Raw genomic sequence first — 20238 nt, 5'->3', positions numbered from 1 at the left:
CCCAGGTGACGCACAGGGCATTGTTCCTAATGGAAAATAGTAAACAAGACCATCAAATACTACGGAGCAATTATTTTCTCTTTATCAAAGTTGTCCTTGATAGAAAGAATGCACACCGGGTAGCTGCCAGCTTATCAGGAAGGATGAACTGAGACATGTATATCCCCAGACAGATTTCTTACATTGATTTACACATTTTCCTTCACAGTCTGAAATACTGTCCTTATTTTCTATGAATTGCTTCTTCATATTTCCAGGGTGTCTAACTGTATGTGAACACCTTCCAGCTCCTGGATACTGTATGCACACTGTCATGAAAGTGTGGTCAGGGTTTTGTGCTGTTGTCCTAGTCCCTCTTGTTGTGGACTGAAAGATAGTACAGGCCAGATCACAGGCTCTACAAACTCCACATACCCAAATCATGTTAGATATGGATGTGAGGAGTCCCAAGAGGTCACACTTCATGCCCAGCCATAGCTGTGTACCGTGAAAGCAGGTTTCTGGAGAACAAGGCAGCTGATATGAGCCCTCTCGCCCATGTGAACTGCCAGATAGCCAGGGTGGGGAGATAGAAGGCAGTGCCATGAGGTCTCAAGGATATGGGAGCCTTGGTCAGTCTCTGCAAGGACCATAGTCTTATCACTAACAGAGTCTCAGCAGCAATATCAGAAAGGAGCTACAGACCTGGCTTGAGGTCATCTTCACCAGAACTGGCAAGTACTATTGCTTCAGGTTAAAGAAACTGAAACTAGCCTTTATCCAGAGGAGAGACAAGAAACTGCTTTTACATGCAGCTGCCATGAAATGGGTGTTAGAGGGAAGCCCAAGGGCTTCCATGGAGTGCAGTACTCAGGGTGAGGGCTCCTGCCCCAAGATTTGTGTCTCTGTTTTGGCATCTGAGGTTACCAGTCAAAATCTGTTCAGTTACTAATCCTAACCAAACCTCTGTGTTCATGTTTTGCAGCAGCCCTGTCTGTGTTTCCAGTTAAGGGCACCTCAAGGAAGGCAGTTGGTTTCTTTTGTGGGGGTGAGGGGGACAGGCATGCAGTGGCCTCTTGACTTTTAGCTTATCTACAGGTTCCCACTGGCTCCTCACTTGCTGCTCACTTCCCCTGATGAAGCCTGGGACAAGAGGAAGAGGGACAGTTTTCCTCCCTAAATCTGCAAGTCCAGTACCTCTGGACGTTTTGCGCTGCTGTGTGCAGACACAGTAGTAGTGCTCTTCCAAGGGGGGTACCTGCAGGCAGGTTTCTGACCAGCTGGGGAAACCTGCTTTCACTCTGGTTTGAAAGAAGACTGGCTGGTGGTGGTGGGACCAGAAGCCAGGCAAGGAGCCAGACAGCCCATACCAGTGCTCGCACCCATGACAGCCTCCTGGGAGCTGTGGCAATGGAGGGAACAGTGAAGTCACGCGATGTTGCTGACCTCTCTAACCAGAGCATCTGTCCTCAGTCACTGCCGTGGTGTGATCCCAACGGGTCACCATCCGCTACTGACACCGACTGGAAATCTTTTGCTGCTGCTTCATGTAAACAGTCTGTCTTTTTATTTCTGCATTTTAGACGCTTATACAGCTACTGTGTCTCCCTTGTAAAATCAATGGTAATGAGGAATAAAGGCAACTCTAGCCCACTTCCTTTCCTGAGGATAAAACCTGTTTGTTGTGGGGTATTACCTGGAGATATCTGAGCATTCATAGATGGATGGGTATGCAAATATATGTATGGATATACACACAGACATACATATACACACACATACACATATTGTATATGTATACATGTCTGTGTGCTTTATTCTCATATGCAGACAAAAAGTGTGTGTCATGGTATGGATTTATTAGGCATGAAATACAGGTTTATATATCATATATACATGAGTAGTTTATGTTCTTTCTCTTTTCTTTAAAAAATAAAATTAGCTGATGTTGCATGAGTGCTGGGACTTGCAGAGAGCTAGCCCAATTCACTGAAAGCATTAGGAGCATACCTCAGAAACAGTCAAAGCTGCAGCACATTAACAAAATAGTCTGATTTGCGAAGCTGTCAGGTTTCCCGAGTTTTGAAACTGTTGCTCGCAGACATCTGCAGCCATGTCTCTAATAGAGCAGGAAGCACTGTTGCCTGACAATAGCTCTGTTTTCAATTTGATACCTCCTTCAGGGTTTATAACTCCAAGAAAAAAAATGCCCATTGTACTGGAAACAACAAGATTTGCACAATGGCTTGTGCCTTGTCCCTTCTTCTATTTGTAGGTGCCAGATTATAGATGTAGAAAGGGTGTTCCTTTTGAGACTGCCATTTTGTGGAACTGAGTTACACTGAATTTTTCTCTTCAGAGTTTCAGCTCTTTTTTCCCTCACTTAATAGTCTCTGAATGTTGCAATGATGTTCAGATCTTTTTGTGCTCAGCCATTAGCCCTTTGAAACATACTGTAAGGTAAGAAGTAGGCAAAATAAACCCGAAGTTCCTGTATTTTCCTCCAACTTCCATGTTTTCATTACTTTCAGACTTTTCACCCAAAGAGATAATCCTTCTCATTTTCACTATCTGGTCTTTCTTTCTCAGACATAGCTCCAGAAAAAAAAAAAAGAAAGAAAGAAAAAATAAGCAGCTTGATAAAGTTCTGCTTAAACCCATGTAGTTGGCTTAGCTAGTGATCTAAATCTGAGATACATTAAATCCTGAGAACATGAAAGTTCTGTTATATATTGCCATTTTTTTCTAGATGATATAAGGTAAAACCCAGCTCACATCAATTTATGTCCCACTTAGAAGAGCTAAATATTTTCAGTATCACCTTTCTTGGTGACCTCTTCCAGATGGGCTCTAACAGAGCCAACAGCACTTTTCAACGACTGCTGTCTGTGCCATGCTCCCACAGGCAGGAGCTCATCTAATTCAAATATAGATGTCTAAAAATTAGATTTCTAAATCATGACTAATGACTCCGCTCCTTTTATAATCAGCAGAGAGAAAAAGACACCTTTGTAGAGAAACGCATCTGACTTAAACGCATGTTTTGGAGTGAGATTAGTGACAGGTTTTTTTCAGGTGGCTATTTCTGTCCAGTGATGGCTGCTGGATCACATGTGGTCCTCTGCTGATGTGCAGCCGGGGCTTGTGAAAGCCCTCTTTGCCTTCCTTCTCTTCCTCTGCTTTAAAACTAAATTAGTACTTAAATAAAGGTACACAAAACCTTCTATATAAGATGGAAGCTTGGTGGGGTGAATTTGATTCAACATAATTATAACTCTATCTAACCTTAAGCAGGCTTTTAAGAAACTTTTAAAATAATTTGTTTATTCTTTGTTTTATACCGTCATTGGTAAACATTACCACTACAAGGGAAAATATGGTATTGTATGCAAATTACTGATACGCAACTCTCCAGGGAACAAAAAACCTCTTCTTAAATGTACATTGTTCTTCCCCACTATGTTTAAGATAGAGCACTAGTATAATATTTTTTTGTTTTGTTGATACATGCCGTTATCTTAATGGCATTTAAATGTGTTTGCAAAATATCCTGGACAGATATGAGTAGGCAGAGGTCCACTGGCTTCAGCTTTGCATTGGCGGGCCAGCATTTGTCCATTTGTATTTACTTGACTTAGCAACAAACTCTGTAAATTTTTAGAAAGAAAACAGAACTGTAGTATAAGGATAGGTCAAAATGAAATGTTAACAGTCTGTTGCAAAGGCAAATGGGACCACTTTGCCGTTTAACCACATTCCTCATTACAAAACATATCTCTACAGACTTTGTGCTAGTAATTAAAAACGTCTGTTTTAGCATTTGATGTGTATTAGGCAAAGTTTCAAGTCATGCAGTCTTCAGCAGAAATGAATGTCCCCCACGATTAAAAACTCTTTGGATTCCGAGAGAGGAAAAGTGAAGAACATTTAATTAGACATGCCTTCATATTGTCCTGTGAATAAAATAAAAAAAAATCTCTTATACAGGAAGATATTGCTTTATAATGTGATATGATTGATGTTGCTCATATATATTCATGTTAGACAGCTATGTAGAAACTACGAAGCACTGAAAGCCAGGAACAGACCACGGGCACAGATTTGTCATAACAGTGCATGGATATGCTTCTGAGACAAATGTGTTAATAATTTACAGCTCCCAGCCAGTTGGAGTTTGGCTCCTGAGGTCTTTCCCGAGGATGGAATCCCATCTCTGGGAGATGTTTGTGTTATCTCAAGTTGCCTCTTGTCTCCCTATTTATATGTTTTGAATTTTTTTCCTATTCTTTTCTCTTTGATTTCCAAGCAGTTCTGTTTCGCACCAACAACCACTGACATTTCCATTTTTCAAAGCCTATTTTAAAAGCATGGTTGGACCTGCCACATCTCAGGGTAAGGAGAATTGCTTTTAGCAATGGGTAACTATACTCAAGTTGGAAACAAGGCAGCGCTTCCCAAACTATGGTCAATAGACCATAGAAGGAAAACGATGCAATGCAAGAGACTATAGCTAGTGATCCTATGAGACTGTATGATTTAAATCTTTTCTGTGTGGTTTGAAACAAAGTATGATGAGGACAGAGGTGCCTAATGATTGGGGAGAAATCTCAGGGCTGACAAACTTCAAAGAAAAGGAAAAGAGAATTAGTAATGAACTAAAGTATTCATTTGCTGTGCATCACTAATGTTTTCCTCAAAATGAATTCTGTGCACTCTGTGGTACTTCCTAAGTAAACAATGTTATTTTAAGCAGTGTATGTGCATTAAACCACTGTTTACAGGAGCTTATATCTAAGCTGACTTGTGTAAAATGAACACATCTGCAAAATCATTTGAAAGAATCACTGTCTACATGCACATTCAACTGTGCAATTAAAGGTTTGATACCTTACATATGCATCTTTGAACTTTTATCTTTATTTGTGGGCCTGTTACCACCAGAGTCTTTCTTCAGGTTAAAGTATTTCAAAGTTAGATGAAACTACGTTCCTCATGTTACCTTGCTTCCAGTATAATGACATCTTTTTGTTTAAGCTACAGGCAATTATACAACTCTTTGCTCAAATAGGAAGTGTATTTCTCCCTAACTGTGCACTTTAAACATGTTAATATTTCTTGCACGTTTGATCCTGTTTGGACATAAATAAAAAGTTTAAACTGCATTGCACATGTCCTCTGGGAAAAGTCAAAACAAGTTCAGTTTCTATATAAAAGTTTAAATCTAAGATTGTACATTAACATCCTTTGATTTAGCTGAAATGGAAATTATAACTGCCCCATTACTGTAGGTCTGGGTCATGCCAGGGTCTTTTCTAATATTTAGTAATAGTGCATACTTTAGCTTTATATATCTCTATACAAAATACATTTAGTCAGATGATGATGATGATGATTATCATTAGTATTATTATGTATTTTTTTCCAGGGGATATTCCTATCAGTCTTCTCACAGCCTAATTTGGACTTCCTAGATCAGATTAGCACCAGCAAAGGGACACACTTTAATTTGAAGATATCCATAACTAGGAACACAGTGCCTCAGAACTTCTCCTGAAAGCCATATTCTCTCTGAGAAGTCCTTTCCCCTTCAGAAGCTACTTGAGTCAGATAATATTTCAAAAACCATTTTTAAACCTTTTGGGGCATTTGCAGCCATGGCTGACACATGCTGCTCAGGTACTCAACGTAACTCCAGCAGCTGGCTTATGGCCAGCTCCAAACAGTGACATTGCATCTTTCGTTTTGCTTCATCAGGTGTGAAACTGCAATTGCCGACTACAGAGAGGTAGGATGGGGTTAAACTTTGGACTGAGAATCCAAGATGTCCTCTCTGAGAGTGAGGCATAATCCTGAGACAGAAGCCGATCTCCTTTTGCTCTAGATGGGCCACATTTTGGGTGGAATTTTTACTTAGCCAACAAACTATGAATAGTCAAAGAAGCTTCTCCTGCCTCTCTACTTCTTCACTTCTTGTTCCCTGCTTGGGGTACCAAGGATTATTAATCCTTACAACATCTTTTGAATTGGACTCAAGTTTAGCATCTGCTGGTGCAGCTCAGTGAGGTGTGCAGGCAATCCTGTGGATGTTGTCTGTTGCTGCAAGCCAGTCTCAAATTCTTTAGCAGTTGCAGTGACCCACAGTGAAGATGTTGCTTCATTTATGATTGTGCCCCATTGTCATAGTGAAGCAATGGTGGAATTTCCCTTGTTAGAACTACATCCACTAAAATGTCTCTATTTGCCTCCTGAAGTAACAAGAGGGATATTAAAAAAACAGCATAGAAGAGTTTTGTAGTAGATAATGAGTATTTTAATAGCAACAGGAGGGAGAATGAAAGAGCCTAATTATAGTATGTTCAGGAAATGCATATTTTAAAGTGCTGTAGAAAGATGTGTGGGCAGAGAGCTATTTCAGCTGAGCCTTTGCAGTGTGATGTTTCCCCAGTCAGAGGTCTCATGTTAGCTACTGAACACCCGAAATCAAACACAGAAAATAATCAATCCAAGAAATTCTGGACATTTAAAAGCAGAAAAGGATACCTTGGCTACATGTGATCCCAGACTATAGCTTGGTTTCTGAGCTGATTTGATGCATCTGGGACAAACATCATTTGAACACAGTCAAGTCTAGCAGTTATATTTGCTTGGGTTTCATAGGTGAGGCCAAAGAAAGAAGAAAGTAACAGAATAGACCTTTGGGGATGAATTTTGGGTTTGTATATCTCATCTTCATAGTGCTTGACTATTTCAAAGAAATCTGGCACTTCTCTTTCAAAGAGAAATCAACAAGCAAGCCATGGCACTTCAGGAGCCACCCAGAGCCATTTTACAGTTGCAGAGAAGTTATGGGAAAGGATAGGGGCAAGAACTGGCCAAACACAAGAATTATGTGCAGGGGTAGCACGTTCTGAATTCCTGGAAAACTTGGATGTGCAACTAATGTGTCCAGGCAGACCTCACTGGTGTAAACAGCACTTGCTCAGGAGATCTGTACAGGTGTCGCTGCCCTTGGCAGCACTTCAGGGATCAGACTTCCACAGTGAAAGTGCTTTTGGCTGCTCCTTTGCAAGAACACTGTAAAGCCAATGCCACCCACCTAGTGTGCAGAGATCAGCAAGGGAGGCAAAATATACGCATGACCGTTAAAAATGTCTGCAAGTGGCTTCCCACCCAGAATCTTGCTTCAGTCCTGTGCAAGCATGTCTCAGGAAAAGCTGGAGAACTGGATTTGTCATGCAAACAGGTGACACAGTAAACCTCTCTGAGACCAAAGCATCACATCAGATAGACAGAGAAATGACCTGTCTCAGTTTTAATATACACATGGGGAAAAGATGAAATGTTGATGCTGTGAAACTGTTTCACAGCTCTTAGCTTTCTGTCTTTACAGTTATAAAATTTCACAATGGAACTAAATTCCTGAGGAGGTCATGATGCAGTAATAAAAGCCCCTTAAATTGAAGTAGACAAGAACTAAGGCAAGACAGCCATTGAAACAGAATCTTGTTTCTTAAAGTATTTGGCATTAAAAAAAAAAAAAATTGGGGGCTGACTTTGATTTATGCTTTATTACTTTATGTATGTATGACTCCTTTGTTTATGTATTCAGGTTTTTTTCCCTAGAAAAATCAGCATCAAAGTCATGCCTAGAGGACATGTATAAAATTTAAAACCAAGGCAGACAAGAATAAACAAAATCCATGTGTATCTGTGTCAGTCACTTGCAGGATGCTCAGGAGATACTGTCCGTAAATATTCTCTCAGAAGCAGAGTGGGATTTATCCAAAAAGTGGCTAAAGAATATTGCCCTTTATAGAGCATCTAGCAAATGGGTATGCCCCAGTCCTTCCTGGCATGAGACTGGCCATTCTCGGGAACCTCAGCTCTTACCTCTGTGGCATTCATCAGAAAATGCTCCTGGGGGAGAAAAAACAACAGCTACTTTGAGTCCATTTCTGGCTGGAGCCAGTGTGCTGATCCATTCTGGCACTCCTGGAGGAAGGGCAGCTTTTGGAAGCCCTCGCTGCAATGGGGCCTTGCCACTGGCAAGGAGGAGCCTTATGCTTGGCACCCCTCCAAGCTGGGTTATTCAAAGTCAGTGCTGTTCCTTTTCTCTAGGTAGTGCTTTCACATGAGACAGGAGGTGGGAAGACAATTTCATGCCTATGTCTTTGGATCAAAATATTGCCTTAATACAAATCTGTTCGAAACTGTTCCTTACCAAAATGCCGAGAGTGCAATAGCCCAATAAGGTTATTTGCACAGATCGAAGTCTCTGCAGAGAACATGGATGGGACCGGTAGAATTTATTTTGGATGACTGTATGAAAAGTTTACTGACAAAAAGTCTTTTGTATCTGTACATAATGGCTTTCAACCTACATTTACTTTGCTTTTTAGTCTTGAAACACTTAACTGTCTTTGGGGGTAATTATTCTTAAGTAAGTAATAAATAATCTGCAACTCATTCACCAAGAAATGAGTGCTGTTTTGTAGGGAAATTCTTAAATAGCTCCTGCAGTTACAAAGAAGAGGTTGTATTGCTTTAAAAGAGGGGTAGCATACAGGTATGGCCTGTAAATTTGCCATGTGAAAGCACGCTCAGTCACTCTTCAAATGCAGCTCAGAAAGTTACTGTTCTGCCATTGTCAGGCTTAATTCTGCACTTCACTAGGTAAATGCACTTCACTCTGTAAATGCACTGAATTAATAGCAGTACAGTGGTGGTACCTCAGCATGACATCAGAGTAAAGGAGTGGAGAGTTACAGGGATTTAAGACCAGTTTTACCAGATTAGACCAAAGGCCCATCCATAACAGTGTCCCATCTGTGACAGTTTCCTGCAGCAGATGCTTAGAGAAAAGGTAGACAAACCCAGCAAGTCTATAGTAATATTTTTCCTAGTACATTGCCATCTTCCAGCAGCCAACTAGCTGGTACTTTCCCAGGAAGACATGGTAGTTTTGTATAAACAGCTCTTGAGAGTCTTTACTTCCATGGATGTATTTCATCCTTTTTTGCACCTATATAGCTTCAATCATCCAAAATCCAGACTATGAAGTCTTACGCCATCCACTTTGAAGCTTCATTGTCAATGGAAGAATTATAATTTCTGTCTTGTGAAAATAATGTAAGGATATAACACATAGGAAAGTAATAAAATATGTAAAACCTCAACATTATATTTGATACAAAACCCCAAATTATTTCCTAAAACAACTTTCTTGAACTGGAGATGCCTCTTTTCTTTTTTCCCAGTAAAAGAAAGAGGTTAGTAAATTCTAATGCTTCCAAATTTAAATGAGATGTGACAAAGTAGATCTGGGCATACTGATGATACACATGACATTGGGAGGTGGGGCAGTAGGTCATAGGATCCCTTCTTGCAGTACCCAAAGATTTGGCAACTCCTACATCTGATTGCCAACAACATGCTGTAGGATGCATTCAGTTCTGGGACATGCTGTCCTAAGGTCTCCAATGAGATAGGCACGCTTCTGGACAGTTGTAGCTAGAATTCCTAGCCTATTCACATGGCAAAAGTAGAGGGTCTGGAGACATCACACTGGAAGGTGCTAAACCAGGTGCATAAAGCCCAAGAATCTACAAAATGCCCTAGAGCCCTCCAATCTCATTCCCACCATCCACATAGATGTGTCTCAGAGGCTGGTGGCTACACCAAAGGACAGCGGAAGATATTCAGCTGTTGGGCTTCACCTACATACTGGTTGCTGATTCCTCTGAAGCAAAAGCTGCAGCTGGATCCCCAGCCTAGGGGATCTATGACCCTCAGCAGAGTCATAAACTGTATTTCAGATAACTCTCTGTGGAACATTCCAAGTTTTATAGACACTTAGGATCTATCAACTTTATGAATTCCAGCTGAAAGTCTCATCTGGAGGATATATTTTCTCCCCAGACAGCTTCCTGTTGATTCCTTGATATTAGATAATTGATAACCAAATAAGGATGGACAGGCTCCTAAGCAAAGACTCCACATCAACTCATTGTAAGTACACTACCGTGATGGCAAGTGCAGAAAGAGGCACCAGCAAAAGAGCGTGAGGAAGGCAGACAAGGAGAATACAATGCAAATTTCCAGAGCAGATAATCATAAATGATTCAGTTTAATCAGATGTCTACAAGAAGAAGCACTTGGACAGCTGACTTGGATATGAATGTCTGCAAAGCTGCTTTGTACCATGACTAATAGCAATGCATATCAAGTACTACTTCTGCTACAGAAGCACATGCTTGCTTGCTTGCTTGCTTGCTCTGGAAAGGTGACTAAACATTTTTTCCCTGTGACCTAAGCTGGACAAGGGAACAGGTTTTTGGATTTGGAAGAGCGATGCGTTTTTATGCACTTTTTTCCTCCTCCCAATGTAAATGGAAGAAAAACTTCATCAAATCAAGAAAGAAAAATATTTAGTGGATATGGTATCAAGAGAAAAAATGTCGCATCTCACGCAAAGAACAGAAGCAGTTCTGTATTAGTGTTAAATCTAGTGCTAGGATAACTTTGGTTCATCAGAGAAATTATGAACAGAGGCTAGTGATTGCAGGGGCATGCATTCCACCTTCACCCACAAAGCCCAAGAGACAAGTAACACTTGGCTGCACATAAAGCAAGCTGTTGTGAAATGCAGAAATGCGGACGGAAAAGATTGTAGTGCTCTTCTTTGAGCTTGCCTTAGATATGCAGCTAAACAGACTTCAAGGTTCCATGTCTCAATTTGCACCACTATTGGAATAATATCGAAAAGGGCAAAGTAAGAAAAGAATAAGCCTGGAGAAAAATACTGTGACAAAATGGTGCTGATGGGGGAATGAGAACTGAAGAATCTGTGCAGACTTCTTTTAGCCAAACACCTTTACAAAATTAAATTCATGCTTCCCCGGACAAAAGAAGTCAGTGGAATACATAGAAAGAAATATGTCTAAGTTTCCTAAAAGCGATCCCGCACAATCAGAGATAGACGACCCCAAGAGCTATGTCAGGTCAATGCCTGATACAAGAGGAAAAAAATGAAAGCCGTCAAGACTGGGACATGGTTACTATACACGTTCTAACCAATACTACAGTGACTTCCTATAGAAAAAGTTTACTTTTTCCCTCAATTGTGAGAAACTAGAAGATGAAGTATGTGCAACCAGTTGTGTATTTAAATAATGATGCCTCTTACAGAACACTAGTGCTGGTTATAAATAAAAAAATCCTGAAAATATGATAAACCTATAGTATGAATGATCAATGTGGTGGAACGGTTTAACTCCCTTGACAAATATAACTTAACCTATCAGCATTTTTAGTTCCCATTTCTGTAATCTTCATAGAAATCCAGATTCACAGAGTCTAACTTCCACATTTTTTTACTGGCTGGGTTTCAGCCTTCAAAGCTGCTTGGATAAGTAGGAAGGAGAGCGTACGTGGGATGGTAGGCCTTGTGAGTGCAGATTTTTTTAGTCAAAAAAATCAGTGAACATATTGGAATTTTTTGCCTAATATAGGTTAAAATATGAAAGTGATGCTTCAGGCTTTGCCTACTTTTTCTTGATTGACTGGTTAGAAATTGAACTAATAAAAAATGTAGAATAAATATTATTGACACAGTACAGCACAATATTATCAGTACAGTACATTTATGGTGGTTAAGCCACTTGAAAAGCTGTCACACGTCCACCAAAAGCAGCTGCCGCACTGCATCTTGGCTGCTTAAATTACAGCCCTTGACAACAAGTATTTGTGGGACATATCAGAAGAGTTTAGAATCACAGAATCATAGAATCATAGAATCATTAAGGTTGGAAAAGACCCTTAAGATCATCGAGTCCAACCGTTAACCTAGCACTGCCAAGTCCACCACTAAACCATGTCCTCAAGCACCACGGCTACCCGTCTTTTAAATACCTCCAGGGATGGGGACTCAACCACTTCCCTGGGCAGCCTGTTCCAGTGCCTCACAACCCTTTCAGTGAAGAAGTTTTTCCCAATATCCAACCTAAACTTCCCCTGGCTCAGCTTGAGGCCATTTCGTCTCATCCTATCGCTTGTTACTAGGGAGAAGAGACCGACCTCCTCCTCGCTACAACCTCCTTTCAGGTAGTTGTAGAGAGCAATAAGGTCTCCCCTCAGCCTCCTTTTCTCCAGATTAAACAACCCCAGCTCCCTCAGCCGCTCCTCCTAAGACTTGTGCTCTAGACCCTTCACCAGCTTCGTTGCCCTTCTCTGGACACGCTCCAGCACCTCGAGGTCCTTCTTGTAGTGAGGGGCCCAAAACTGAACACAGTACTCGAGGTGTGGCCTCACCAATGCTGAATACAGGGGCACTATCACCTCCCTGGTCCTGCTGGCCACACTATTCCTGATACAAGCCAGGGTGCCATTGGCCTTCTTGGCCACCTGAGCACACTGCTGGCTCATGTTCAGGCAGCTGTCAACCAACACCCCCAGGTCCTTTTCTGCCAGGCAGCTCTCCAGCCACTCCTCCCCAAGTCTGTAGCATTGCATGGGGTTGTTGTGACCCAGGTGCAGGACCCAGCACTTGACCTTGTTGAATCTCATACAGTTGGCCCCAGCCCAACGATCCAGCCTGGCCAGGTCTCTCTGTAGGGCCTTCCTACCCTCCAGCAGATCGACACTTCCACCCAACTTGGTGTCATCTGCAAACTTACTGAGCGTGCACTCAATCCCCTCATCCAGATCATCAATGAAGATGTTGAACAGGACCGGCCCCAACGCTGAACCCTGGGGAACACCACTCGTGACCGGCCGCCAACTGGATTTGACTCCATTCACCACCACTCTCTGGGCTCGGCCATCCAGCCAGTTTTTAACCCAGCGTAGAGTGCACCCATCCAAGCCATGAGCAGCCAGCTTCTCCAGGAGAATGCTGTGGGAGACTGTGTCAAAGGCTTTACTGAAGTCCAAGTAGACAACATCCACAGCCTTCCCCTCATCCACTAAGTGGGTCACCTTGTCATAGAAGGAGACCAGGTTAGTGAAGCAGGATCTCCCTTTCATAAACCCATGCTGGCTGAGCCTGATCCCCCGGTTGTCCCGCATGTGCTGCGTAATGGCACTCAAGATGACCTGCTCCATGACCTTTCCCGGCACCAAGGTCAGGCTGACAGGCCTGTACTTCCCCAGATCATCCTTCCGACCCTTCTTGTAGAGGGGCATCACATTTGCTAGCTTCCAGTCATCTGGGACCTCCCCAGTTGACCAGGACTGCTGATAAATGATGGAGAGTGGCCTGGTAAGCTCCTCTGCCAGCTTCCTCGGTATCCTCGGATGGATCCTGTCTGGCCCCATAGACTTGTGAGCATTCAGGTGGAGGAGCAGGTGGGTGACTGCCACCTCTTCGACAACTGGGGCGTCATTCTGCGTCCTATCTCCATCTCCCAGCTCAGGGGCCTGAAAACCCCGAGGATGACCAGTCTGACTATTAAAGACTGAGGCAAAGAAGGCATTAAGTACCTCAGCCTCCTCCTCATCCTTCATGGCAATGTTTCCCTCCGCATCCAACAAAGGATGGAGATTCTCCCAATTGGTGTATTTAATAATCTGTGGGCTCAGGCTACACTTGTGTTTGATGAGTGGACCTGAGAGCAGGGACTGGTTCTTTCTGAGCCTGGGGCTGGTCAGGGGCAGTGGCAGGACTGAGCAGTGGGAAGTCTCCAGGCACGAGCACCCAGGGCTGAGCCCACAGCTGCAGTTCCTGCAGAGGAGAATGAGCAGCAGCATCCCTGGAGAGCTGGATACTCCAGAGAAATGTCAGCCCTCTGTGTGCCAAAAGGAGGTTCTACAGTCCGTGCTGCCTGTTTTCAATATGGATAGTACAAAATAGATTATTTGGGCCTTGACTTGTTCTAACCTTGTTTTGGAGAGTCAGCTGAGTCAGACTGGCTGTTTCCTGCTCGGAGAGGTGGGACTTTCATGAGACAAGCCAGCCCCTCCAAGATCTCTGCTTCCTGCACCGACCCAAAGCCTTGGTTTCTGTGATGAGAATTCTCAGACTTCAGGAGAGGTTGTATCAGTACATTTGCAGAATTGGCACCTCATAACCATACAGTTCATCAGGGCCCTGTATTATTTTTCTAAAGTGTTTAACTTCTTCGCACTTGAAGATAATTAAATAACACATAAGATAGGTATATGACGGTGTATAAGATATAAGGTATAAGATAGGTATATACATGTCAGTAAGTACCTTAGAGAACAAATTCCAAGTGTTTTTAACAGAATGCTATGAATAGCGAGAATTTTTTTTTTTACCTCTGTGCACTTGTTTAAGGAATTTACTGATTTTTAACATGTATTTTTGTTTTAAGTATGCAGTATGTGAGGTTTTACCTAGTCTATGTGAACATACTTTTGGCTTATTATCTTTAACTGTCTCTGGGATAGCTTTTCTTTTGGGTTGTACCCATAGAAGTACTTTCAGACAAAAGCTATACATCGGTTGCTTTCTTTTGTCAATGTGTGATTTTGCTTGAGCACTGGGTGAACATTTTATTCCTGGTCACTCCCTAAAGGAGATGCACGGCTCTTAAACTCCACGTCCTCTTCCAGCCCCATCAGGAAGACACCGTGTTTTTTTCCCTAGCACTAACAAGCCCTGCCTCCCACTGCTAACACTGATTTATCTGGAAGAGAAGAGAGGGCGCTCCCTGTGATAACCCAGTGTTAGGCCCTCTGTTCAACAGCTGTGCTAAATGAACCTATACTTGATTACGTATTAAAACCCATCAATCTTGCACAGGGTTTCCAAACCCTCCACAACCTCCTCAGCAGGCATAATGGCAATCACCGTGTTTAAAGGTCATGGTTAGGAGCTTAATTTAAAGCTCTTATAATAATGCAATTTAATTCTGGAAAATGCCACAGTATCACTCTCTGAGGACTCCTGTCAGAGAGAAGACACTTACTGCTTGTGCACAGCTTTGATTTATTTATTCCTTTGAATAACATCTATGTCATTATCTTTTTAACTTACTAATGTTTCCACTAACTAGGTGGTAGGCAGACTTTCATAATGGCAGTAAATTTCATATTAAAAACATCGGTTGCATTTTAATTTCTACTATGGAAAAATGTTGGTTTTTTTTAAAGCAAAAGCAGATAATGCACATGCTGTGTAGCTAAAAAATTAAAGGAGCTTGACTACCACAAGGTTTTGTCTTGCTTTAAAAAAAACATTCACATCTAATGGAGCATAAACCCATAATAAATAGATTTGCTACATGTGGTTTATTTTGATAGCAGTAGCAGCAGCTGAATAAAGCTGAAGACGTGGTTTAGTGGTGTAAGCACCATGTTTGAAACACCTAGACTTGCTGGAACCACTGGCTTAAATCTCAGCAGGGTTGACTCAGCCCTTCAGCTCCTTTAAGCAGACACTGAGTTTCATGTGTCTGTCATGCAGAGAGATGAGACTTTATGAACAAAGGCCCTGGCTCCTGTGCACAAAACTTGCATCACTTGTTCTGTTCTTAGTGCCACTGATGTTAATTGTTTTTCTCCTTACGGGTACGAGGCTTTCTTGGTGCTGGTGGGTGCTTGGGCTCTCATCTACATCAGTCTGCAGACTGGCAGGGATGTACACAGCCAGCTTCAATCGTCCTGAGATACCTGCAAGACTTGAAATTCTGGACAACAGAGAACAAAACTGATTCTTGACCCAAACTTACCCTTCATAAGACCAGTTTATTAACTGAGGCACAGAGCTGTGGAGCCTCAACAGGGTGGTGAGGTGCTCCCAGAGCCAAGGGAGTGCAAGGCTGATGCCGCAGAGCCATCTCAGTGCATCCGCACAGCTCCTGCATGTTTCTTGCTTGTCCAGGGAAGGTATCCTTCTCCCACAGCAGTTATAGACCTGAGCTGGCTATGTGCATCTGAATAGAGCTAAAAGTAGGGTAAGAAACCACTAGGAAACACTGGAAGCAGAAAAGCCCAGTGCATAGGGTTAATCAGAGTTGCTAGGCTCGTCTGTGAGATGCTAGCGGGTATCTCTGGTTTATGTTATCATTTATGTTAAACCAGAACAGTTGTCCACAGGTGATGGAAAGCTCACTGTACAACACTCAGGCACGAATTTCTTAGAGCGTTTAGGGAAAGCTAGAAGAGTTTGGCACATGTCAGTGGCACATGCCATTTTTTCATGTGAAGGGCTTGAATTTTTCCACAAAGAACTTACCTTTCCTACCTCTGTAAGACATGACATGGAAATGGGAAGGAAAAACATCAATAAATACATTCACAGCTAATTAATCACAGTGAGGAACATAGGGTATAAAAATGCTGAATTTCTAAAAAGATTGTTCTAACTCTGATGTGACATGCCATAAAATCTATTTTCAGTGCATTAATATACTCTGGAGAAAGAGCCAGGTGGCTTTTCATGGGCCTTCAGAAACCTGCCCATTGCAACAGAGCAAAGTGGCAAGTTACAGCACAGCATGGGGGAGAACCAAAATAAGCAGCTCTGGTGCAGAACTGCCAGGCCACCTCCACAGCTTCAGCGGACAGCGTTACTTGCAAGTAGATAATTGCATAAAATTCAGAGTGGCTGAATTGCTCTAGATGGCCTCAGAGGACTGTGACGAGCCTGATTCAGTATCCTACCATGGTTCTTTGTTGTCCTATTGGGTCCTATAGTGTTGTCCTATTGGGTCCTATAGTGTTGTCCTATTGGCTTAAAACCAGTGTAACTGTGCAGAGAGTCAGATCCCATCTGATGCTCATCAAAAAGTAAATGCTGTCAAAGATACCCTTATTTTACTGTGATAGAATCTACATGGACAATTCAACTATTTCCTTTTTCTTCATACAATGTTTAGAGCCTGACCCAAAGTCCAGTGAAATCTGTGTGTCTTCCCATTGACTCCGTGGACTTTGGATCACACCCCTAAAGTGTAGAGAAGTGCATGAATAATAACAGAGAACCAAGCACATCAAAAACTATCTTTCAAGCATCTATGTGTTCCCATTTAAATCCCTGAACTCAAATTACAGGGTTGTAAAGAGCAGTTTTCTGAAAAGCCAGGAACAAAGTATTTATATTAGCTACACTGAAATGAAAATGGAAACTAACAGAAGCAAGCTACACTATTCATCTGCTATTTAAAATCAAAATTACTGTTATTTTAAAAGCTAATATCTGCTTTAAATGTTCCATCTGATTTAAGTAAAAGTAAAAATACTACATCTTTCAGCATTAAAAAGACATCTTCAAATAAAAGATATAATAATCGTAACACAAAAAGTAAGAAGGAAATGGTGATCTCTAGCTGTACTCCGCTGAGAAGGTGTGGTACAGAGAATAGGAAATCATTTGGTTCTCACTGATTATAGCTCTTTGTATCAAAATACTTGAGGCTGAAATTAGTGTGATCCACAAGAGCAGGTGTTTTGAATTTTAATCTAAGATATAATTAGAGTCTGTAAAAACCACTATGTGATGCAGTAATTGAAAAGGCTAATCATGGGATGCTTTATTTTTAAAAATATTTAAAAATAGATCTACAAGCCATAAAAAAAATCCTATTCCACAAATCTTTATTTTGACTACATATAAAGCTGCAATCCATTATGATTTTGATTTGAAAGACTTAAACAATTCACTTGTATCTTTAAAACTGATATGTAATTATCAAGTTCTTTATCTTACACTTCATGTTGTTTATATAAACATTGTTAAAAACTCTAATGCTTGCACAATCACTCTGTGGGAATAATTGTCAAGGCCAAATACTGGTTTAAACACCACCTGAATTAAAGGGTTATATATAGACTGAGCTAAAAGCTTTCCTTCTACTGTTGCTTATTGTTTGCAAATGATATTTCTTTGGATTTCAGGTATCTGATCTCTTATTCTAGTGTTTATAGTGAGAGGATGCCAAATTCAGCAGCAATTCTTGTTCGTAAAGAAGAGCAGAATACAGTCCTATGGCTTTGCCTGTCACTGTTTTATAGTCAAGGTTGATAACCAAAGGAACTGGTGCTGGTAAAAAAGTCATTTGATGGCTCCCATCTTCTTAGCTATTATGTCTGATTTTGAGCTAAAATGGCAATGCAATCAAGCAAGGCAGGAATGCATCAATTAGATAGTGATCACAGTGAAACGAGTGAGTCCTTAACTTTTTAGTGCACAAACTGAGACAGCCCTAAAGAATTTGCACGGAATTGATCATGCTAGTCCTCCAAATTTCTGGGGCAGGTGCAGGGCCATTCAAATTAAGCCAGCTGAAACAAGGCTAGCTGAAAGGACTAGCTGCTAAAAAATGCTGGCTGATATAATTGTGATACACTGTTCTCTCTTTACCTGGAAGCCAGGAAAATTAACGTGTGTGGAGGACAACAGTCTGTGGGCCCAGTGCTGTTTTGGACTGTATGCCATAACACTCATATTGATGCTACTTCCTCGTACTGAAGAGGCATAAAAAAGAATGAGGCCCATTGTCAACTAATAAGGAACAAAATCCATATCTGATAATATATTTCTATTATTAAAATATTATAAGTATTATGAATACTAGCAAACCAAAATACTTCAGAAAGTCTGTCTTTTCTGTAATCCTGTTTGTTAAGGTCAGATATAAGCAATGAAATTTGTAATACATTAAACAGTTGTCTCCCAGACAGTCTGAATGCCAGAGAAATGTGTGTTTCATTAGCGCAGTGAAATGTTTCACTTTACCTGCAGTTCAGGTGACAACTTGCCTTCAGGTCTTCAGGACTGAGATAATGCCAGCGTTCCTCAGATCCGTTGCCAGTATGTCTCGTGGTGGAGCGGGGTCGGAGGGCCCATGGGCCTGGTAATTAATGCAATGTCAATCCCGCCGCGGGGTCTCTGCCAGCAACCTTACAATGGAACCAGACGGCTCAATCTCTGCGAGACTTTCCCTCTGCTGGAGCATGCTGGAAGAGTTTCTTCCCTGTTCAAAGAGAAAACCTTTCATTCTGAAGGTGTTTTGAACTCATTCGAAAGTGCAGATGTTGTTTATATGCTGTGTTACAGGGGAAAATATTTCTTTTTTCATGTTTTCCAAACTTATTATTGAGGGGGAAAAAAAAAATCTGGGCAACGTTCAAGTTTGCTAAGTGCCAAATTCTTCAAACTTTGTAATTTAAATCATCATCCCACATATGTATTGGAAAGCCAGATGCTTTGTATCCTTTTTATCTCCTGTTCTATCTGTCAGGCACAAAGATTTCTGTGTGTCGGAGAAAGTAAGTGCTGCTTCTCAGCATGGCATTGCAGAGAGAGAGGCAAAAAGAGACGTTTTCATTAGGCTCCTATTCCCTTGTTCTGACAGCATTTTTGTTTCTGAGCTTCGAGCAAAACTCATAATAGGAATGCTTTCTATTTTTAGTCTTGAAGGCTTGTTTCTGCTATCACAGTTAGTAGTTACCCATGAGAAATTTGTTAAATGAAATCTCGGTTACTTAGTAGACTTCTTAATCTGATTAATTGCTGAGTGAAGTAGATTTCACCCAGATACATGTGTGTATCCTCAGTAGCATTTTCTTCTGCTTTCATAGTATCCTGTCAATACTAGTCACTGACTGACTCAGACTCAAGGCATCTGCTGTAGTTGTAAGCTTCCAGACCTCCATTTTCATAACCTTAAAGCTTAACTTTGACCAAACACAGCAATACCAAAAAAGTCTGTTTCAATATTGATATAAAATTACATCTAGCAGATAAGAATGGCCTGATGAATCTTAATTTTCAAAAGATAAATGCTAATAAGTGCAAAATAAAAAAATAAAGCTTGTTACAGTTTTTAATTACACAAAGCTGTACTACCTTCACAGAAACCATGATTCAAAGGAGGAACACAGAACAGACAGTGCTTAATGAATGAGTTTTCAGCCTTGGGTTTAAGCATCGTGATTCCATGAAGAGCTCTGTCCCTTTACATTATCCTAGCCCCGATCTGAGTAGTGAATTGCTGATTTCCTCAGAGACTTTTCTAATGCTTATAAAAATAATACTTGAGCGATTCATAAGCAGTCTTTAACCCCTGCCTGTGAATTGTGTTGGTATTATTTGCTCCGTTTTATAGATGTAGTGTTTAAATGTAATATTTTCAAAAGTTCCAAATAATTTTTGGTGCTGAGCAGAAAATCTCTCAATTTTTTGAGCACATGTCTGTTCAAGGCAGAGCTCCTAGCGACTGCAGTGGCAGCTGCAGTCTGAGAATAATTCTGGCTAGAAGGCACCATCTGATCCACCCCCCTTTTCAAAGCAGG

This window comes from Platalea leucorodia (assembly GCF_965183815.1).
Source record: "Platalea leucorodia genome assembly, chromosome: 4".
NCBI classification, from domain to species: Eukaryota; Metazoa; Chordata; class Aves; order Pelecaniformes; family Threskiornithidae; genus Platalea; species Platalea leucorodia.
This window is presented reverse-complemented; position numbering follows the sequence as displayed.